Source organism: Heptranchias perlo, chromosome 6 (genome assembly GCF_035084215.1).
Source record: "Heptranchias perlo isolate sHepPer1 chromosome 6, sHepPer1.hap1, whole genome shotgun sequence".
NCBI classification, from domain to species: Eukaryota; Metazoa; Chordata; class Chondrichthyes; order Hexanchiformes; family Hexanchidae; genus Heptranchias; species Heptranchias perlo.
The window spans coordinates 82939599-82963386 of NC_090330.1; the positions used below are offsets into that span (position 1 = coordinate 82939599).

The following is a 23788-nucleotide window of genomic DNA, read 5'->3' on the forward strand; positions in this document are numbered from 1 at the left end:
AGAAGCACCCAACCCCCCTTGAAGATACATTGTTATTTACATTTATACTTTTACTATAACATACCCATTTTGTTCACAGGATATAAATGTAACTTCAGGACCACGAGCTATCCCTTTGTCTGAAACTAACTTAAACTGTTAAGACACGAGGCCCCAGCTCTTATCTCTTCCCAAGGTTGCTGCATCTTGTTTTTCTTACAGTGTTCTGCTCGAGCTGATCACAGTACTTTTCCACTGGGCCTGAGCTTGTCTGCACAGCGCAGTAATTTAATTGTCTGCCCAAGACAGTACTTTAACCCTTTCACTATCAAATTCATGTGATCTATAAGTTTTGTTTAAGTTAAGCACCCGACTCATCTATAACTAGCTTTGACCAGTACTACAGTTAGTTACATCTATGCAAATTGCTTTTAGTTCTGTTTTTATCTATATTCTTGCTCAAGCAACCTGTTCAGTATATTCAATGGAATTCAACTACTCCACCTTGCTCGTCTTCACCCCCCTTTCTCTCTGTGCTTTCACTGTGCCTCTCAAAGCTTTCTTGCCCATGGATCAATTCACCACCCTCTTTGAGAGGGTGCAGGATTTTAGCTGAACAATACCTTTGTTTTTTTGGCCTGATGGCAGCAACCATTTTTGTTAGTCTAAATATAAAACTGTTTATGAGATTACAGCAGTTAAACCTGCTTCATCAATATTTTAAGCACAGGTCATCTCTATCTCAGCTGGTGGAGGTAGACCATGGTGGTGGTCTCAAGAGCATAATATGCTCTAAGGTATTTTACTCTAGTCACCACCTCCTCATGCTGGTGACTAGTTCATCTGTTAGGATGTGGCATCCCCTCAGCTTCTCGAGCATTGAGCTCAGGGACAACGGTTCAGATGGCACATAAATTGGTTGAAATTTTGAACAGTATGTTTAACCTTACTATTACTACACTTCCAGACTCTGGTATAGGGCATCTCTGGACAGACAACACATAGTTGCCTGTATATAAAAAAGCAAGGCAGGAGCCATTAATGGTCTTTTTTGCCAGGAGACAATGTTGCTTACTCACTAAATCAAAAGCAAAATACTGCGGATGCTGGAAATCTGAAATAAAAACAGAAAATGCTGGAGAAGCTCAGCAAATCAGGCAGCATCTGTGGAGAAAGAAACAGCGTTAACATTTCAGGTCGATGCTGCCTGACTTGCTGAGCTTCTCCAGCATTTTCTGTTTATATTTTTGCTTACTTGCTGGTGCCTTAACCATGGGGTGACACACTTAGCACATATTGCTGTGCAGAAGAATACACCTGAGCACCGCACTTTGGGAAGGATGTGAAGGCCTAAGAGAGGATGCAGAAAAGATTTACTAGAATGTTTCCAGGAATGAGGGGCTTCAGTTATGTGGATAGACTGGAGAAGCCGGGGTTGTTCTCCTTAGAGCAGAGAAGGTTAAGAGGAGATTTGATCAGATTGTTCAAAATCATGACGGGTTTAGATAAAGTAAATAAACAGAAACTGTTCCCATTGGCGAAAGGGACAAGAACCAGAGGACACAGATTTAAGATGATTGGTAAAAGAACCAAAGGTGACATGAGGAAAAACTTTTTTACGCAGCGAAGAGTTATGATCTGGAATGCCTGAAAGGGTGGTGAAAGCAGATTCGATTGTGGCTTTCAAAAAGGATAAATCCTTGAAGGGAAAAAAATTGCAGGAGAAAGAGTGAGGGACTGGGACTAACTGGACTGCTCTTACAAAGAGCTGGCATGGGCCGAATGGCCTCCTTCTATGATTCTATGATGCATTCAGTTGGATGATGATTCATCCTTGAGTGAAAGGTTATCAATACATGGGGTTGTCTGGCAATTGATCTTTTCTCTTCACCAGATAATCACAAACTCACACTCTTTTGCTTTTGGATCTGGGCTTGGTCAGCAGGGAGGCTAGAAGCTCTGTTGTTCTCTTAGACTCAAAGATTTCCATGCATTTTCCCATCATTTCTCTTCACCCTAAGGTCCTGAAGAAATTCAAGCAAATGTTATCCTGATAACCTCATATTGGCCACGGAAACTGTGGTTCTCAAATATTGTGGCATTAAATAGTGCTTGCCCAATCTCACTACCACATAGATTCTTTACCTGACCCAAAAGGCCTCTGATTAATAACTGACTGTTTAGAGGGAGCAGTTCTTATAAATGGTTTTCAAAGGTTATCTCCAAATTGGTGCCTTCTAGTCCCTGCTTGAGACTTGAACATAGAGTTACAAAATTCGCTGTATAACTCTTTCAAGCCCAGTATCAGAAACGATCTGAAATTCCATACTTGAAAAAAAGCCCTTTTTCTAGCTCTTGAGCATGAGATGATTGAGGTGCTCAGGAGTGATATTTGCTTTGCAGGGGCCCCGTGAAACGGTTTGGTTTGGGACCCCTACATTTTACTAGACAATGATACTACCTACTTAATCTGTTGTCAAATCCGCACATGTACGGTTGTGAAAAGGCATATTTGCAATAGGTAATATAAAAATAGTTGACAAAGTGATCAGGGATCAGCTATTACCAGTGGGTAGGTGTCCTTTTACTGGATCCATTCAGGGCCCCTGGCTGGCTCACGTTCCACAATCCTAATGCCACCCCTGGAGGTGTTAGCTGTTCATCAGCCTCATTTGGTGTGGCATCCTGATCATGTGTTACTGCGTGTGCATCTTAAATTCTTGCTTCATATGATCTTCCACTTCCTACAAACCAAGAGATTTTTTTGACTTGAATTTTTCATGTTCCTTCCCATCATTCAGAGTCTGTTCATCTCATTGTACTGGCACCTGTCAGGCTTTAACTTCAGTATTGACTGTAAAAAATCCAATAGCCTATCAAACATACTCTTTGTATCTTTATGAACTCAGGTCTCTGGGTAAGTCACTTACTAAGCTGCCATTTTCCCAGTGGCAAGAAGCACACGCCATATGCTGTTCCAGTTACTTCTTGAACAGCTCTGTAGCAAATTTCCATTGATGATGTTTGTCATGTGGCTTTATGGAATCACCAGAGGACTCCTGAACCATTGGCAATTCTGTTTTAGCAGCTTGAGTAGCTATCCACCATAAGGACCTCTCTCTTCCTAGTTTTCCACTACTTTTTAGATTTCAGAATGTGAGGAGGATGCATCCTGAAGGATAAAAGAGACAATTACCTTGATGGAGTTCATATTTGTCCTAAGAAATATCTTCCACATACCATGCTCGCACCCAACGATAACCACAGATCTTTCAGAGAAAGGCAGGACTTGTTTTTTCAAGTGTTAACAGGCAAAGATTAATTAGCACCTTGCAGACAGGGCTTGTCTTTTTTAAACAGTGAAGGGTCATGTGAGGACACCTCAAATGTAGTGACATTATACTGCCACTAAACATCCTAAAGACAGACTTTTTTTGTGAGCTTTTATAATTTCTTTGATTAGTTTTTTGAAAATCTCTCAACTTTTCCCAGGACCTGATGTTCCACATTCCATTATTGCTTTGAACTTCATATTGCACATACAAACAAATGGAATTTTATTAAAACCTAGTAAATCTCACATGGCATTGTACATGGGGAGTCAAGACCATGTGCAGTATTCAGGTCAAGCAGTGTGAGAGGGTAGAGGGATAACTGTACCCAAACAGGGATGGGAAAGGATGCAGATGGGACGGGAAGAAGAAGAGGGGAGGTGAAGGGAGTTAGGAGGGTAGAGGACAGGGGAGTGAGAGGAGAGGAGGTAGGGCACTGAAGAAGGGTGGAAGAGAGGACAGGGGAGGAGTGAATGAGGAGGAGGAGGGTGGGAGTCAAAGGGAGTGGGAGAAGGGTGGGGAGTTGAACAGGGACATAGGGAGAGGAGAGGGAGACAGGTTGGAAGAGTTGAAGGGTGCAAGGACATTTGGATGATTAGTGGTGGGGGGGAACAGTTTTCCAGGGCTCTTTTTGATGCACTGGGGAGTTGGGGCAGGCGCCAAGTTTGATTCCCTTGATCAGTGGAATGTGTAGAGGTGGGGGAGAAAGTGGCCAAAAATCTGCTCGGTGTAGGGGATGGGGGTGGAATAAAAGGCCCAAAATATAGATCAATTCAGGAGGTTGAAATGCTTCTCAGTAGGGGAGGGGGTGATTCCTTTTTTAAAATTCGTTCACGGGATGTGGGCGTCGCCGGCGAGGCCAGCATTTATTGCCCATCCCTAATTGCCCTTGAGAAGGTGGTGGTGAGCCACCTTCTTGAACCGCTGCAGTCCGTGTGGTGACGGTTCTCCCATAGTGCTTTTAGGAAGGGAGTTCCACGATTTTGACCCAGCAACAATGAAGGAACGGCGATATATTTCCAAGTCGGGATGGTGTGTGAATTGAAGGGGAACGTGCAGGTGGTGTTGTTCTCACGTGCCTGCTGCTCTTGTCCTTCTAGATGGTAGAGGTCGCGGGTTTGGGAGGTGCTGTCGAAGAAGCCTTGGCGAGTTGCTGCAGTGCATCCTGTGGATGGTACACACTGCAGCCACAGTGCGCCGGTGGTGAAGGGAGTGAATGTTTAGGGTGGTGGATGGGGTGCCAATCAAGCAGGCTGCTTTATCTTGGATGGTGTCGAGCTTCTTGAGTGTTGTTGGAGCTGCACTCATCCAAGCAAGTGGAGAGTATTCCATCACACTCCGAACTTGTGCATTGTAGATGGTGGAAAGGCTTTGGGGAGTCAGGAGGTGAGTCACTTGCAGCAGAATACCCAGCCTCTGACCTGCTCTTGTAGCCACAGTATTTATATGGCTGGTCCAGTTAAGTTTCTGGTCAATGGTGACCCCCAGGATGTTGATGGTGGGGGATTCGGCGATGGTAATGCCGTTGAATGTCAAGGGGAGGTGGTTAGACTCTCTCTTGTTGGAGATGGTCATTGCCTGGCACTTATCTGGCGCGAATGTTACTTGCCACTTATGAGCCCAAGCCTGGATGTTGTCCAGGTCTTGCTGCATGCGGGCTCGGCTGCTCCATTATTTGAGGGGTTGCGAATGGAACTGAACACTGTGCAGTCATCAGCGAACATCCCCATTTCTGACCTTATGATGGAGGGAAGGTCATTGATGAAGCAGCTGAAGATGGTTGGGCCAAGGACACTGCCCTGAGGAACTCCTGAAGCAATGTCCTGGGGCTGAGATGATTGGCCTCCAACAACCACTACCATCTTCCTTTGTGCTAGGTGTGACTCCAGCCACTGGAGAGTTTTCCCCCTGATTCCCATTGACTTCAATTTTACTAGGGCTCCTTGGTGCCACACTCGGTCAAATGCTGCCTTGATGTCAAGGGCAGTCACTCTCACCTCACCTCTGGAATTCAGCTCTTTTGTCCATGTTTGGACCAAGGCTGTAATGAGGTCTGGAGCCGAGTGGTCCTGGCGGAACCCAAACTGAGCATCAGTGAGCAGGTTATTGGTGAGTAAGTGCCGCTTGATAGCACTGTCGACGACACCTTCCATCACTTTGCTGATGATTGAGAGTAGACTGATGGGACGGTAATTGGCCGGATTGGATTTGTCCTGCTTTTTGTGGACGGGACATACCTGGGCAATTTTCCACATTGTCGGGTAGATGCCAGTGTTGTAGCTGCACTGGAACAGCTTGGCTAGAGGCGCAGCTAGTTCTGGAGCACAAGTCTTCAGCACTACAGCTGGGATGTTGTCGAGGCCCATAGCCTTTGCTGTATCCAGTGCACTCAGCCGTTTCTTGATATCACGTGGAGTGAATCGAATTGGCCGAAGACTGGCTTCCATGATGGTGGGGATATCGGCAGGAGGCTGAGATGGATCATCCACTCGGCACTTCTGGCTGAAGATGGTTGCAAATACTTCAGCCTTGTCTTTTGCACTCACGTGCTGGACTACGCCGTCATTGAGGATGGGGATGTTTGCAGAGTCTCCTCCTCCCGTTAGTTGTTTAATTGTCCACCACCATTCACGACTGGATGTGGCTGGACTGCAGAGCTTTGATCTGATCCGTTGGTTGTGGAATCGCTTAGCTCTGTCTATAGCATGTTGCTTCCGCTGTTTAGCATGCATGTAGTCCTGAATTGTCGCTTCACCAGGTTGGCACCTCATTTTTAGGTACGCCTGGTGCTGCTCCTGGCATGCTCTTTTACACTCCTCATTGAACCAGGGTTGATCCCCTGGCTTGTTGGTAATGGTAGAGTGAGGAATATGCCAGGCCATGAGGTTACAGATTGTGCTGGAATACAATTCTGCTGCTGATGGCCCACAGCGCCTCATGGATGTCCAGTTTTGAGCTGCTAGATCTGTTCTGAATCTATCCCATTTAGCACGGTGGTAGTGCCACATAACACATTGGATGGTGTCCTCAGTGCGAAGACGGGACTTCATCTCCACGAGGACTGTGCGGTGGTCACTCCTACCAATACTGTCATGGACAGATGCATTTGCGACGGGTAGATTGGTGAGGACGAGGTCAAGTAAGTTTTTCCCTCAGTCTGGCAGCTATGTCCTTCAGGACTCGGCCAGTAGTGGTGCTACCGAGCCACTCTTTGTGATGGACATTGAAGTCCCCCACCCAGAGTACATTTTGTGCCCTTGCTACCCTCAGTGCTTCCTCCAAGTGGTGCTCAACATGGAGGAGGACTGATTCATCAGCTGAGGGAGGACGGTAGGTGGTAATCAGCAGGAGGTTTCCTTGCCCATGTTTGATCTGATGCCATGAGATTTCATGGGGTCCACAGTCAATGTTGAGGACTCCCAGGGCCACTCCCTCCTGACTGTATATCACTGTACTGCCACCTCTGGTGGGTCTGTCCTGCCGGTGGGACAGGACATACCCAGGGATGGTGATGGAAGAGTCTGGGACGTTGGCTGAAAGGTATGATTCTGTGAGTATGGCTATGTCAGGCTGTTGCTTGACTAGTCTGTGGGACAGCTCTCCCAATTTTGGCACAAGTCCCCAGATGTTAGTTCGGAGGACCTTGCAGGGTCGACTGGGCTTGGTTTGCCGTTGTCGTGTCCGGTGCCTAGTGGTCCATCCGGTTTTATTCTTATTATGACTTTTCGTAGCGAGATTTTACAACTGAGTGGCTTGCTAGGCCATTTCAGAGGGCAATTAAGAATCAACCACATTGCTGTGGGTCTGGAGTCACATTTAGGCCAGACCGTGTAAGGACGGCAGGTTTCCTTCCCTGAAGGACATTAGTGAACCAGATGGGTTTTTACGACAATCCGGTAGTTTCATGGTCATCATTAGTGATACTAGTATTTTAATTCCAGATTTTATTTAATTAATTGAATTTAAGTAATTAATTGAATTTAAATTCATCAGCTGCCATGGCGGGATTTGAACTCATGACTCTGGATTTTAGTCCAGGCCTCTGGATTCGTAGTCCAGTAACATAACCACTATGCTACCGTACCCGATTCCTGCTGAATTTCTATTCACTGGTGGAAGATGGAGTATTGAAATGGGGCAAGAACCTAAAGGGTTGGCAGTAGGGTGAGGGCAGGGAGGAAGTGAGCTGCCAAAATGAGAAGGAGGTGTGTAAGAGGCCAGCGAGCGAAAAGTATGGAGAGTTAGTGGCCGGGTGACAGAAAAGTTTCTCATGGTAGGATGCAATGGGAGTTGGTGGGGGCAGGTGATTGGGCCGTGGTCACTGAGAGTGAATTATGGATCACAGACCAACAGAGGCCTGGAGAGAGAACCCTGCGAGTAAAAATCAGCCAGTGGTGTGAGTTGAGAGGAAGGGAGCACAATTTTTTGGAAAAGTTTTATATTTACTTTTAAATATTGTTACTTACTTCCTTTACTTACATATACCATGATAGCTACTGGCTAACACAATGAAGGCTCAAAAACTTAGATTGTTCCACAGCTACACTAGGTGGACAGAGCCTACAAGTGCATGTAGACTCAGCCAGTTTTTCTTTGGTATTACCCCTATTACGCAGGCGTTGTTTTAGCAGCTAACATTATGTGACCTTTCATTTTAAAAAAGCTCCATTGCAGCACCTGCTACAGACATAACAGTTACTGCAGTTAAATGTTGACAGTTTCATAATGGATTTTACCATAGAAGGAATCTGGTATAGGAGTTTTTAAAACATTTTGAAATGAGATGTTGAGACCCACTCAACATTATTAATATATGATAATATGCATAGGAGGGTCAGCCAAATGGCTATAAAGAAGTTGTCATTAGTATTTTTAACATCAGCAATGATTGCTGTTACGAGCAATTTATGAACAAAAAATATGCTTGTCGGAATAGCTCTTATTGGATCCATGACAACAAATTGATCCCATTCCCAGAACTGAAACATGTCCATAGATTACTTCTAAACCACTTGTTTTAAACTGGAGAAACCCATAAAATGCATCCTTGTAACTTTCTAAATTATCCAGCAAAATCTATTGAAAAGAACATTGCCATCTCAAATGGATGATATATAGTACCCTTCATATCATAGTTTATTTTGGAAGTGAAGAAATAATCTTGTTTACGAAAAATATTACTTCATGAATTTGTCCCACTAAAATGAACACAGGACAAACGTACTGTGCACTTGAAGTTTTGTTCCGTGATGAGCAACAGTTTACCTTTGTGCAATAATTCTAGTCAATACTTTTATACAATAAGTATGTCCCAGGAGCTGTGTGGTACTTTTATTTATGACTATTTTTGATTGTTGCAAAATGTATCACCTGATGAGGTGTCATATGTGGTTCCCCAACCAGATGTTGCTGCTACAACTCCTATTATTCCTCTTCTTCCAACCACACTAAAGTGCCCAGCATGACACCCATCTTGAGCCCTGTGCTTCTTCAGGGTGTAGAAGCAGAATGAATGTATCACCTGATGATTTCAGGGTGTAGAAGCAGAATGAATGTATCACCTGATGAGGTGTCATTTGTGGTTCCCCAACCAGCTGCTTCTCCACTGCTACATTTACTGGGGCCTTCCACTGGGTGGCCTAGGCATCTGACTAAAATATTGAACGACAGTCTAACATGAAAACACTTAGGGGTTAATTTTAAGTATATTTCCAGATTCCCTTTTGAAAGTTACGATTGAATCTGCTTCCATCACCCTTTCTGGTTATTGCTGTATTTCACATTCATTCTGCTTCTACTGAGAGGCCCAACTGCAGCTTTTTGTGGTTCCCCAACCAGATGATATACCTGATGATGTTGTTTCTCTTCTCCATTCATATTTCCTGATAAAATGAGAAAAATCCCAGTGCTAACACTAAAATATTGAACGACAGTCTAACATGAAAACACTTAGGGGTTAATTTTAATTTGGCCTGTCAGGTGGAAATGGGGCAGTTGCGGGGTAAAAATTGCTGTGCACCAATTACCGCCTGCTTCCCACTCCACTGCTACATTTACTGGGGCCTTCCACTGGGTGGCCTAGGCATCTGACTGAATCAGACAGGAGCATCACTACCATATGCAAATAGAGGTGCATAGGACCCTGCTGAAATTTAGAGGGACAATTGGGCAGAGTGTACGCCGTGCACTCAGTTGAATCGGCCAGTGAAGTGAAAGAGGCCCCAAAAACGATATTATTAATTAAAGGGCTCGATTTAACTCCCACTGCCTGGTAGAAATGGGGCAGTTGTGATGTTAAAATCGCTGTGGTGAACCGACCATGCTGTTCCCAGTTGGATCCTGCCTGCTGCCATATTGCCTACAGGGTATTGAAGAGTGGCCCAGGCGCCCGTCTGAAGCAGACAAGAGTCTCATTAATGTATTTAAATCGGGGTCCGAAGATGCCATTAGGACCCCGTTCTCTATTTTAACTCATGCTAGTGGAAGTACTGCCAAGCATTGGACCTGGGTGTTACTGGCTTTAAACAGCAATTGGAACTAGCATTTAAAGGGGCACTCCCTGCAAGCCCTCAGATCATTGGTATTTGTTTGAAATTCCGTTGGCTGGATTTCCACAGGGTTCTTTGCTTCAGATAGAATCACAGAATCTTACAACACAGAAGGAGGCCATTGGGCCCATCGTGCCTGTGCCGGGTCTTTGAAAGAGCTATCCAATTAGTCCCACTCTCCTGCTGTTTCCCTACAGCCCTGCAAATTTTTCCTTTTCAAGTATATTTCCAGATTCCCTTTTGAAAGTTACGATTGAATCTGCTTCCATCACCTTTTCTGGTTATTGCTGTATTTCACATTCATTCTGCTTCTACACCCTGAAGAAGCACAGGGCTCAAGATGGGTGTCATGCTGGGCACTTTAGTGTGGTTGGAAGAAGAGGAATAATAGGAGTTGTAGCAGCAACATCTGGTTGGGGAACCACAAAAAGCTGCAGTTGGGCCTCTCAGAAGATTGCAAATGAGCGGGTGTTGCACGCAGCCCATAGGGTCTACAGGAAACATAGGAAACATAGGAATATAGGAACAGAAGTAGGCCATTCAGCCCCTCGTGCCTGCTCCGCCATTTGATAAGATCATGGCTGATCTATGATCTAGCTCCATATACCTGCCTTTGGCCCATATCCCTTAATACCTTTGGTTGCCAAAAAGCTATCTATCTCAGATTTAAATTTAGCAATTGAGCTACTATCAATTGCTGTTTGCGGAAGAGAGTTCCAAACTTCGACAAACCTTTGTGTGTAGAAATGTTTTCTAATCTCGCTCCTGAAAGGTCTGGCTCTAATTTTTAGACTGTGCCCCTTACTCCGAGAATCCCCAACCAGCGGAAATAGTTTCTCTCTATCCACCCTATCCGTTCCCCTTAATATCTTATAAACTTCGATCAGATCACCCCTTAACCTTCTAAACTCCAGAGAATACAACCCCAATTTGTGTAATCTCTCCTCGTAACTTAACCCTTGAAGTCCGGGTATCATTCGAGTAAACCTACGCTGCACTCCCTCCAAGGCCAATATGAAGAGAGACTGGGAAGATTGGGTTTGTTTTCCTTGGAGCAGAGGAGGCTGAGGGGGGACATGATTGAGGTGTACAAAATTATGAGGGGCACAGATAGGATGGATACTAAGGAGCTTTTTCCCTTCGTTGAGGGTTCTATAACAAGGGGACATAGATTCAAGGTAAAAGGCGGGAGGTTTAGAGGGGATTTGAGAAAGAACTTTTTCACCCAGAGGGTGGTTGGAGTCTGGAACTCACTGCCTGAAAGGGTTGTGGAGGCAGGAACCCTCACAACATTCAAGAAGCATTTGGATGAGCACTTGAAATGCCATAGCATACAAGGCTACGGACCAAATGCTGGAATATGGGATTAGAGTAGACAGGGCTGATGGCCGGCGCGGACACGATGGGCCGAAGGGCCTCTATCCGTGCTGTATAACTCTATGACTCCATGTCCTTCCGAAAGTGCGGTGCCCAGATCTGCTCACAGTACTCCAGGTGCGGTCTAACCAGGGTTTTGTATAGCTGCAGCATAACTTCTGCCCCCTTGTACTCTAGTCCTCTAGATATAAAGGCCAGCATTCCATTAGCCTTCTTGATTATTATCTGCACCTGCTCATGACACTTCAATGATCTATGTACCTGAACCCCTAAGTCCCTTTTGGACATCCACAGTTTTTAACTTTTTACCATTTATAAAAGTACCCTGTTCTATCCTTTTTTGATCCAAAGTGGATGACCTCACATTTGTCTACATTGAATTCCATTTGCCACAATTTTGCCCATTCACCTAATCTATCAATATCGCTTTGTAATTTTATGTTTTCATCTACACTGCTTACAATGCCACCAATCTTTGTGTCGTCGGCAAACTTAGATATGAGACTTACTATGCCTTCATCTAAGTCGTTAATAAATATTGTGAATAATTGAGGCCCCAAGACAGATCCCTGCGGGACTCAACTAGTCACATCCTGCCAATGTGAATAGTTACCCATTATCCGTACTCTCTGTCGCCTTTCGCTCAGCCAATTTCCTAACCAAGTCCGTACTTTTCCCTCAATTCCATGGGCTTCTAACTTAGCTAACAGTCTCTTATGTGGGACCTTATCAAATGCCTTCTGGAAGTCCATATAAATAACATCCATTGACATTCCCCTGTCCACTACTTTAGTCATCGCTTCAAAAAATTCAATCAGGTTTGTCAGGCACGACCTACCTTTCACAAATCCATGGTGGCTCTCCCTGATTAACTGAAAATTTTTGAGGTGTTCAGTCACCCTATCCTTAATTATAGACTCCAGCAATTTCCCCACAACAGATGTCAGGCTAACTGGTCTATAATTCCCCGGTTTCCCTCTCTCTCTTAAAAAGCGGAGTGACATGTGCAATTTTCCAATCTAGAGGGACAGTTCCTGAATCGAGAGAACTTTGAAAGATTATAGTTCAGGCATCTGCAATCTGCTCACCAACTTCCTTTAAAACCCTGGGATGGAAACCATCTGGTCCTGGGGATTTGTCACCCTTTAATGCTATTATTTTCTTCATTACTGTTGCTTTACTTATGTTAATTTTATCGAGTCCCTGTCCCCGATTCAATATTAGTTTTCTTCGGATTTCCGGCATGCTATCCTCTTTTTCTACTGTAAATACTGATGCAAAGTAATTATTCAACATGTCCGCCATTTCCCCATTGCTCCTGACCCACTTTCAGTTTTTAAGGGGCCAACACTGCTCCTGACCACCCTCTTTTTCCTAATATAACCATAAAAGTTCTTTGTATTGGTTTTGATATCCCTTGCAAGTTTCTTTTCATACTTTCTTTTTGTAGCTCTTACTATCGTTTTGTGACTCTTTGTTGATCTTTGTATCTTTCCCATTTGCCAGGATCTGTGCTATTTTTTGCCTTTTTGTATGCTCTTTCCTTACGTCTTATACTGTCCCTTACCTCTTTAGTTGTCCATGGCTGTTTTTTTTGGCAAGTAGAGTTCTTGGCCTGGAGTCACATACCTACAATGTTCTGAGGATCAGTGCAAGAGGAGGCTGTGCTTTTCCAGAGAGGCTGTCGCAGCAGAAGCAACATGCTATAGACAGAGCTAAGCGATTCCACAAACAACGGATCAGATCAAAGCTCTGCAGTCCTGTCGTGAATGGTGGTGGACAATTAAACAACTAAGGGGAGGATGGAGGCTCTGTAAACATCCCCATCCTCAATGATGGCGGAGTCCAGCACGTGAGTGCAAAAGACAAGGCTGAAGCGTTTGCAACCATCTTCAGCCAGAAGTGCCGAGTGGATGATCCATCTCAACCTCCTCCCGATATCCCCACCATCACAGAAGCCAGTCTTCAGCCAATTCGATTCACTCGGCGTGATATCAAGAAATGGCTGAGTGCACTGGATACAGCAAAGGTTATGGGCCCCGACAACATCCTGGCTGTAGTGCTGAAGACTTGTGCTCCAGAACTGGCCGCGCCTCTAGCCAAACTGTTCCAGTACAGCTACAACACTGGCATCTACCCGACAATGTGGAAAATTGCCCAGGTATGTCCTGTCCACAAAAAGCAGGACAAATCCAATCCGGTCAATTACCGCCCCATCAGTCTACTCTCAATCATCAGCAAAGTGATGGAAGGTGTCGTCGACAGTGCTATCAAGCGGCACTTACTCACCAATAACCTGCTCACCGATGCTCAGTTTGGGTTCCGCCAGGAGCACTCGGCTCCAGACCTCATTACAGCCTTGGTCCAAACATGGCCAAAAGAGCTGAATTCCAGAGGTGAGGCGAGAGTGACCGCTCTTGACACCAAGGCAGCATTTGACCGAGTGTGGCACCAAGGAGCCCTAGTAAAATTGAAGTCAATGGGAATCAGGGGGAAAGCTCTGGAGTCATATCTAGCACAAAGGAAGATGGTAGTGGTTGTTGGAGGCCAATCATCTCAGCCCCAGGACATTGCTGCAGGAGTTCATCAGGGCAGTGTCCTTGGCCCAACCATCTTCAGCTGCTTCATCAATGACCTTCCCTCCATCATAAGGTCAGAAATGGGAATGTTCGCTGATGATTGCACAGTGTTCAGTTACATTCACAGCCCCTCAGATAATGAAGCAGTCCGTGCCCGCATGCAGCAAGACCTGGATAACATTCAGGCTTGGGCTGATAAGTGGCAAGTAACATTCGTGACAGAAAAGTGCCGGGCAATGACCATCTCCAACAAGAGAGAGTCTAACCACCTCCCCTTGACATTCAACGGCATTACCATCGCCGAATCCCCCACCATCAACATCCTGGGGGTCACCATTGACCAGAAACTTAACTGGACCCGCCATATAAATACTGTGGCTACAAGAGCAGGTCAGAGGCTGGGTATTCTGTGGCGAGTGACTCACCTCCTGACTCCCCAAAGCCTTTCCACCATCTACAAGGCACAAGTCAGGAGTGTGATGGAATACTCTCCACTTGCCTGGATGAGTACAGCTCCAACAACACTCAAGAAGCTCAACACCATCCAGGACAAAGCAGCCCGCTTGAATGGCACCCCATCCACCATCCTAAACATTCACTCCCTTCACCACCGGCACACTGTGGCTGCCCTGTGTACCATCCACAGGATGCACTGCAGCAACTTGCCAAGGCTTCTTCGATAGCACCTCCCAAACCCACGACCTCTACCACCTAGAAGGACAAGGGCAGCAGGCACATGGGAACAACACCACCTGCACGTTCCCCTCCAAGTTACACACCATCCCGACTTGGAAATATATCGCCGTTCCTTCATCGTCGCTGGGTCAAAATCCTGGAACTACCTTCCTAACAGCACTGTGGGAGAACCTTCACCACACGGACTGCAGCGGTTCAAGAAAGAGGCTCGCCACCACCTTCTCAAGGGCAATTAGGGATGGGCAATAAATGCTGGCCTCGCCAGCAACGCCCACATCCCATGAACGAATAAAAAAAAAGACCTCTTACAACAAGTCCTGCAACCCACTGTTGTCGGTGGCCGCGCATTGCCTGCGGCAGTCAAAGTGACCACGAGCCTTAGCTTTTTTGCCTTGGGCTCGTTTCAGGCTGTAACAAGTCACAGACGTGAGTATGCAGTCCATACCTACATCAAGCAGGTCACTACGCCCTCTTTGCCAGGGACAAGGACTACATCATTTTTCCCATGCATGCCAGCAATTAGCATGAAAGGCTTTGGTTTGGTAGTTGGTTTTCCATGAGTTCAGGGTGTCATAAACTGCACACATGTAGAGATTAGGGTACCTAACAATGGGCCATCAGCCTTCATCAACACGAAAGGCTGATCATTCAATTAATGTGCAGCTGGTCAGTGATTACCGCCACAGAATCATGCAGGCATGTGCCCAGTTTCCTGGCAGTTGTAACATTGCTTTCATTCTGCACCAGTTCATCATGTTCCACACGGCTCAACATGTCATGGGATGGCTGCTAGGGAACGAGGGCTACCTTCTGCACACATGGCTCAGGACATCAGTCCATAACCCGAACTTCCCCGCAGAAAGGAGATACAACCAAAGTCATGGAGGTACTAAAACTATCATCGAACACACAATCAGGCTCCTCAAACAACATCTTTGAAGGTGGCAGGACCAGTTGAAAAAACTGTTAAAAAAGCATATGGGATCCATGGCTTTATAAATATCGGCATGGAGAACATTATGCAAATCCTTTATAAATCACTGGTTCGGCCCCAGTTGGAAAATTGTGTCCAATTCTGGGCACCATATTTTAGGAAGGATGTCGAGGCCTTGGAGAAGGTGCAGAGGCGATTTACTTGAATGATACCAGGTATGAGGGACTTCAGTTATGTGGAGAAACTATAGAAGCTGGGATTGCTTTCCTTACAAGGATGCAAATGTAAGGTTGGTGAGCTACTGGCTCATGTCGCCACATGGGACTATGATATATAATAGGACTAACTGGATTGCTCTTACAAAGAGCTGGCATGGGCGTGATGGGCTGAATGGCCTCCTTCTGTACTGTAACCATTCCATGATTCCATTAGCAATAACAGAGACTTGGCTCAAAGAAAGAGAGGATTGGGTACTTCCCTGGCTACAAGTTATTCAGGAAAAGATAGGGAAGGAAAGTAAAGAGGAGAGGTGGCAGTATTGATCAAAGAAACTATCATAGCACTGGGAAGGGATGATGTAGTTGAGGGGCCAAAGACAGAATCTATTTGGTTATAATTAAAGAACAATAAAGGCTACTATAGGCCACCATATAATGGAAAGGCAACAGAGGAGCAAATTTGAAGGCAAATTATAGAAAGATGCAAGAACTATAGAGTAGTGATAATGGGGGACTTCAATTATTCCAATATAGACTGGGACAGTAACAGTGTAAAGGGCAAAGAAGGGGAGGAATTCCTGAAATATGTACAAGAGAACTTTCTTGAACAGTGTGTTTCCAGCCCAACGAGGAAGGGAATAGTGTTGTATCTAGTTCTGGGGAATGAAGTGGAGCATGTTTCAGTGAGGGAGCATTTGGGGAACAGTGACCAAAATATCATCAGGTTTAGAATAGTTATGGAAAAGGACAAAGAACAATCAAATGTGAAAATTGAAGTCCGCCATTATCACTACCCTACATTTTTTCATCATTCTGCAACTTGCAGGCAAATTTGCTCCTCGATCTCCTTCTCATTATTTGGTGCCCTATCGTATACATCCTGCAGTGTAATAACTCCTCTATTGATCTTTAATTCTAACCAAATAGATTCTGTGCATGATCTAGTTCTGCAGAATGAAGTGGGGCAAGTGGAGCATGTTTCAGTGCGGGAGCATTTGGGAAACAGTGATCATAATATCACCATGTTTAGAATAGTTATGGAAAAGGACAGGGAACAATCAAGCGTAAAAATACTAACTGGAGGAGGGCTAATTTCAGTGAGTTAAAGAGATCTTGCCCAGGTGGATTGGAATCAAAAATTGGTAGATAAAACAGTATTTGAACAATGGGAGGCCTTCGAGGAGGAGATGGTTCGGATACAGAGTAGACACGTTCCCACGAGGGGGAAAGGAATGGCATTCAAAGCTAGAGCTCCCTGGATGACAGAAGATATAGGGCATGATGCCAGGGGTGGGGGGAGGGGGGGGGTTTTCGGGTGCAAAACCTAGAAGGGATGACGGTGGATAGGCAATGGCTAATATTTAAAGAACGTGTGCAGGAATTACAACAATTATTCATTCCTGTCTGGCGCAAAAATAAAACAGGAAAGGTGGCTCAACCGTGGCTTACAAAAGAAATTAGGGATAGTATTAGATCCAAAGAGGAGACATATAAAATTGCCAGAAAAAGCGGGAAGCCTGAGGATTGGGAGCAGTTTAGAAGTCAGCAAAGGAGGACAAAGAGGTTGATTAAGAGGGGAAAAATAGAGTACAAGAGTAAACCAGCAGGGAACATAAAAACTGACTAAAAGCTTCTATAAACACGTCAAGAGAAAAAGATTAGTGAAGACAAATGTAGGTCCCTTACAGTCAGAAATAGGGGAAATTATAATAGGGAACAAAGAAATGGCAGAACAATTAAACACATACTTTGGTTCTGTCTTCACAAAGGAGGACACAAATAACCTCCCAGAAATGTTAGGGAACCAAGGGTCTAGTGAGGGGGAGGAACTGAAGGAAACCAGTATTAGTAAAAAAAATAGTGCTAGGGAAATTAATGGGACTAAAAGCTGACAAATCCCAAGAGTACTAAAGGAAGTGGCCCTGGAAATAGTGGATGCATTGGTGATCATCTTCCAAAATACTATAGACTCTGGAACAGTTCCTACAGATTGGAGGGTGGCAAATGTAACCCCACTATTTAAAAAAGGAGGGAAAGAGAAAACAGGGAACTACAGACCAGTTAGCCTAACATCAGTCGTGGGGAAAATGCTATTATAAAAGATAACAGAAAACTTAGAGGACAACGTCAGCATGGGTTTATGAAAGGGAAATCATGCTTAACAAATCTACTGGAGTTTTTTGAGGATGTAACTAGCAGAATAGATAGGGGAAAACCAGTGGATGTGGTGTATTTGGATTTTCAGAAGGCTTTTGATATGGTCCCAAACAAGAGGTTAGTGCGCAAAATTAAAGCACATGGGATTGGGGGGGGGGGAATATACTGGCATGGATTGAGAATTGGTTGACAGACAGGAAACAGAGAGTAGGAATAAACGGGTCTTTTTCCGGGTGGCAGGCAGTGACTAGCGGGGTATCGCAGGGATCAGTGCTTGGGCACCAGCTATTCAAAATATATATCAATGATTTGGATGAGGGAACTAAATGTAACATTTCCAAGTTTGCAGATGACACAAAACTGGGGTGGAATGTGAGCTGTGAGGAGGATGTGAAGAGGCTCCAATGTGATTTAGACTAGTTGGGTGAGTGGGCAAGAACATGGCAGATGCAGTATAACGTGGATAAATGTGAGGTTATCCACTTTGGTTGTAAAAACAGAAAGGCAGATTATTATCTGAATGGTGATAGATTGGGAAAAGGGGAGGTACAACGAGACCTGGGTGTCCCAGTCGCTGAAAGTAGAGTCCCGAGAGTGGGAGGAAAGTCTGAGAGCAGGAGGAGAGTCGGAGAGGTGAGCGCAGTGTAAAAGGAGAGTCCGAGAGTAAGAGGAGAGTCCGAGAGGTGAGCGCAGTGTAAAAGGAGAGTTACGAGAGTGAGAAGAGAGTCCGAGAGCGGGAGGAGAGTCCAAAAGTGAGAGGAGAGTCCGAGAGGTGAGCGCAGTGTAAAAGGAGAGTCCTGAGAGCAGGAGAGTCCGAGAGAGGGAGGAGAGTCCGAAAGGTGAGCGCAGTGTGAAAGGAGAGTCCCGAGAGCAGGAGGAGAGTCCGAGAGCAGGAGGAGAGTCCGAGAGCGGGAGGAGAGTCCGAGAGGTGAGCACGGTGTAAAAGGAGAGTCCGAGAGGTGAGCGCAGTGTAAAAGGAGAGTCCGAGAGCGGGAGGAGAGTCCGAGAGGTGAGCACGGTGTGAAAGGAGAGCCCCGAGAGCGGGAGGAGAGTCCGAGAGGTGAGCACGGTGTAAAAGGAGAGCCCCGAGAGCGGGAGGAGAGTCCAAGAGGTGAGCACGGTGTAAAAGGAGAGTCCGAGAGCGGGACGAGAGTCTGAGAGGTGAGCGCGGTGTAAAAGGAGAGTCCGAGAGCGGGACGAGAGTCTGAGAGGTGAGCGCGGTGTAAAAGGAGAGTCTGAGAGGTGAGCGCAGTGTAAAAGGAGAGTCCGAGAGGTGAGCGCAGTGTAAAAGGAGAGTCCGAGAGCGGGAGGAGAGTCTGAGAGGTGAGCGCGGTGTAAAAGGAGAGTCCGAGAGCGGGAGCAGAGTCCGAGAGGTGAGCGCGATGTAAAAGGAGAGTCCGAGAGGTGAGCGCAGTGTAAAAGGAGAGTCCGAGAGGTGAGCGCAGTGTAAAAGGAGAGTCTAGAGAGCGGGAAGAGAGTCCAAGAGGTGAACGCAATGTAAATCTAAGGCGAGTCATGGCAGCAGAGTTCGCACCCGTGATATGCTCCTCCTGCACTATGTAGGAAGTCATGGACACTACCAGTGTCCCTGGCGACCATGTGTGCAGGAAGTGCGTCTGGCTGCAGCTACTGGCTAACCGCATTTCGGAGCTGGAGCTGCGGGTGGATTCACTGTGGAGCATTTGAGATGCTGAGACTATCGTGGATAGCACGTTCAGTGAGGTGGTCACACCGCAGGTAAAGATTACGCAGGCAGAAAGGAAATGGGTGACTGCCAGGCAGAGTAAAAGGACTAGGCAGGTAGAGCAGGAGTCCCTTGGGGCCATCTCCCTCTCAGATATACCGCTTTGGATACTGTTGGGGGAGATGGCTTATCAGAGGACAACAGCAAGAGCCAAGTTTGTGGCACCATGGGTGGCTCTTGCTGCACAGGAGGGGAGGAATAAGAGTGGCAGGGCTATATTGATAGGGGATTCAATTGTAAGGGGAACAGATAGGCGTTTCTGCGGCCGTAAACGTGACTCCAGGATGGTATGTTGCCTCCCTGGTGCTAGGGTCAAGGATGTCACGGAACGGCTGCAGGGCATTCTGGAGGGGGAGAGTGAACAGCCAGTAGTCGTGGTCCATATCGGTACCAACGACATAGGTAAAAAAAAAGGGATGAGGTCCTGCGAGGTGAATTTAAGGAGTTAGGAGATAAATTAACAAGTAGTACCTCAGGATTACTACCAGTGCCACGTGCTAGTGAGTATAGGAACAGGAGAATAGACCAGATGAATGCGTGGCTGCAGGAATGGTGTAGGAGGGAGGGATTTAGATTCCTGGGACGTTGGGACCAGTTCTAGGGAAGGTGGGACCTGTACAAGTGGGACGGGTTACACCCGAGCAGGACCGGGACCGACATCCCCGCGGGGGTGTTTGCTAGTGCTGTTGGGGAAGGTTTAAACCAGAATGGGAGGGAGATCGGAACCTGAGCAGGGAGACAGAGGAGGGGGAAACAAGGATAGAAACAAAAGACAGAAAGGGAAGAAGCAATAGTGGAAGGCAGAGAAAACAAGGGCGAAAAACATGTAGGACCATAGTGCAAAATAAAACTAAGATTACTAGCAATTTTAAAAAGAGAAGTCTAAAGGCATTGTGTCTAAATGCACGGAGCATTCGCAATAAGGTAGATGAATGAACAGCGCAGATAGATATTAATGGTTATGATATAGTTGTGATTACCCAGACATGGCTGCAGGGTGACCAAGGATGGGAACTGAACATCCAGGGGTATTCAATATTTAGGAAGGACAGGCAAAAAGGGAAAGGAGGTGGGGTAGCGTTGTTAGTAAAGGAGGAAATCAATGCAATAGTGAGGAAGGATATTGGCTCGGAAAATCACGATGTGGAATCTGTATGGGTGGAGCTAAGAAACACCAAGGGGCAGAAAAGGTTGGTGGGGGTTGCCTATAGGCTCCCAAACAGTAGTGGAGATGTAGGGGAGGGCATTAAACAGGAAATTAGAGACGCAAGCAAGAAGGATACAACTATAATCATGGGTGACTTTAATATGCATATAGATTGGTCAAACCAAATTAGCAAAAATACTGTGGGGGAGGAATTCCTGGAGTGTGTTCGTGATGGTTTTCTAGACCAATACACTGAGGCACCAACTAGAGAACAGGCGATCCTAGACTGGGTATTGTGCAATGAGATAGGATTAATTAACAATCTTATTGTGCGGGGCCCCTCAGGGAAGAGCAACCATAACATGATAGAATTCCTCATTAAGATGGAGAGTGAAGTAGTTGAATCCAAAACTAGGGTCCTGAATCTAAATAAAGGTAATTATGAAAGTATGAGGTGCGAGTTGGCTATGATAGATTGGGGATCTTTACTAAAAGGGATGACGGTGGATAGGCAATGGCTAATATTTAAAGAATGTGTGCAGGAATTACAACAATTATTCATTCCTGTCTGGTGCAAAAATAAAACAGGAAAGGTGGCTCAACTGTGGCTTACAAAAGAAATTTGGGATAGTGTTAGATCCAAAGAGGAGACATATAAAATTGCCAGAAAAAGCGGCAAGCCTGAGGATTGGGAGCAGTTCAGAATTCAGCAAAGGAGGACAAAGAGATTGATTAAGAGGGGAAAAAAAGAGTATGAGAGTAAATTAGCAGGGAACTTAAAAACGGACTGTAAAAGCTTCTATAAATATGTCAAGAGAAAAAGATTAGTGAAGACAAATGTAGGTCCCTTACAGTCAGAAATGGGGGAAATTATAATGGGGAACAAAGAAATGGCAGAACAATTAATCACATACTTTGGTTCTGTCTTCACAAAGGAGGACACAAATAACCTCCCAGAAATGTTAGGGAACCAAGGGTCGAGTGAAAGGGAAGAACTGAAGGAAACCAGTATTAGTAAAAAAAAGTGTTAGGGAAATTAATGGGGCTAAAGGCTGACAAATCCCCAGGGCCTGATAATCTACATCCCAGAGTACAAAAGGAAGTGGCCCTGGAAATAGTGGATGCATTGGTGATCATCTTCCAAAATTCCATAGACTCTGGAACAGTTCCTACAGATTGGAGGGTGGCAAATGTAACTCCACTATTTAAAAAAAGGGGGAGACAAAAAACAGGGAATTACAGACCAGTTAGTCTAACATCAGTAGTGGGGAAAATGCTAGAGTCTATTATAAAAGATGTGATAACAGAACACTTGGAGGGCATAAACGGAATTAGACAAAGTCAGCATGGGTTTATGAAAGGGAAATCATGCTTAACAAATCTACTGGAGTTTTTTAGAGTCATAGAGTCATAGAGTTATACAGCACGGATAGAGGCCCTTCGGCCCATCGTGTCCGCGCCGGCCATCAGCCCTGTCTACTCTAATCCCATATTCCAGCATTTGGTCCGTAGCCTTGTATGCTATGGCATTTCAAGTGCTCATCCAAATGCTTCTTGAATGTTGTGAGGGTTCCTGCCTCCACAACCCTTTCAGGCAATGAGTTCCAGACTCCAACCACCCTCTGGGTGAAAAAGTTCTTTCTCAAATCCCCTCTAAACCTCCCGCCTTTTACCTTGAATCTATGTCCCCTTGTTATAGAACCCTCAACGAAGGGAAAAAGCTCCTTAGTATCCATCCTATCTGTGCCCCTCATAATTTTTTACACCTCAATCATGTCCCCCCTCAGCCTCCTCTGCTCCAAGGAAAACAAACCCAATCTTCCCAGTCTCTCTTCATAGCTGAAGCGCTCCAGCCCTGGTAACATCCTGGTGAATCTCCTCTGCACCCTCTCCAAAGCGATCACATCCTTCCTGTACGGCGACCAGAACTGCACACAGTACTCCAGCTGTGGCCTAACCAGTGTTTTATACAGCTCCATCATAACCTCCTTGCTCTTATATTCTATGCCTCGGCTAATAAAGGCAAGTATCCCATATGCCTTCTTTACCACCTTATCTACCTGTTCCGCCGCCTTCAGGGATCTGTGAACTTGCACACCAAGATCCCTCTGACCCTCTGTCTTGCCTAGGGTCCTCCCATTCATTGTGTATTCCCTTGCCTTGTTAGTCCCTCCAAAGTGCATCACCTCGCACTTTTCCGGGTTAAATTCCATTTGCCACTGTTCCGCCCATCTGACCAACCCATCTATATCGTCCTGCAGACTGAGGCTATCCTCCTCGCTATTTACCACCCTACCAATTTTTGTATCATCAGCGAACTTACTGATCATACCTTTTACATTCATATCCAAGTCATTAATGTAGACCACAAACAACAAGGGACCCAGCACCGATCCCTGTGGTACCCCACTGGCCACAGGCTTCCAGTCACAAAAACAACCTTCGACCATCACCCTCTGCCTTCTGCCACTAAGCCAGTTTTGTATCCAAAGTGCCAAGGCACCCTGGATTCCATGGGCTCGTACCTTCTTGACCAGTCTCCTGTGGGGGACTTTATCGAAGGCCTTACTGAAATCCATGTACACCACATCCACTGCGTTACCCTCATCCACACGCCTAGTCACCCCCTCAAAAAATTCAATCAAATTAGTCAGACATGATCTTCCCTTGACAAAGCCATGTTGACTATCCCTGATTAATCCTTGCTTCTCCAAGTGGAGACTAATTTTGTCCTTCAGAATTTTTTCCAATAATTTTCCTACCACTGATGTTAGGTTCACTGGCCTGGAGTTCCCCGGTTTTTCCCTACTCCCCTTCTTGAATAATGGTATTAGATTAGCAGTTCTCCAGTCCTCTGGCACATCCCCTGTGGCCAGAGAGGTTCTGAATATATGTGTCAGAGCCCCCGCAATCTCCTCCTTTGCCTCACACAGTAGTCTGGGATACATTTCGTCTGGGCCTGGGGATTTATCCATTTTTAGGCCTGCTAAAACCGCCAATACCTCCTCCCGCTCGATGTTAATATGTTCGAGTATATCACAGTCCCCCTGCCGTATTTCTATGTCTACATCGTCCTT

At 45.7% G+C, this 23788-nt stretch overlaps 1 protein-coding gene across 1 annotated transcript in view; it reads right to left on the minus strand.

Annotated features, from left to right (window-relative positions):
• Positions 1-23788, minus strand: part of hs6st3b (heparan sulfate 6-O-sulfotransferase 3b) — an 871025-nt gene that overhangs the window by 844093 nt on the left and 3144 nt on the right. Inside the window, exon 2 of the mRNA XM_067986718.1 lies at positions 2546-3151. The gene's annotated coding sequence lies outside the window, so the exon portion shown is untranslated. The remainder of the gene's footprint in view (positions 1-2545; positions 3152-23788) is intronic.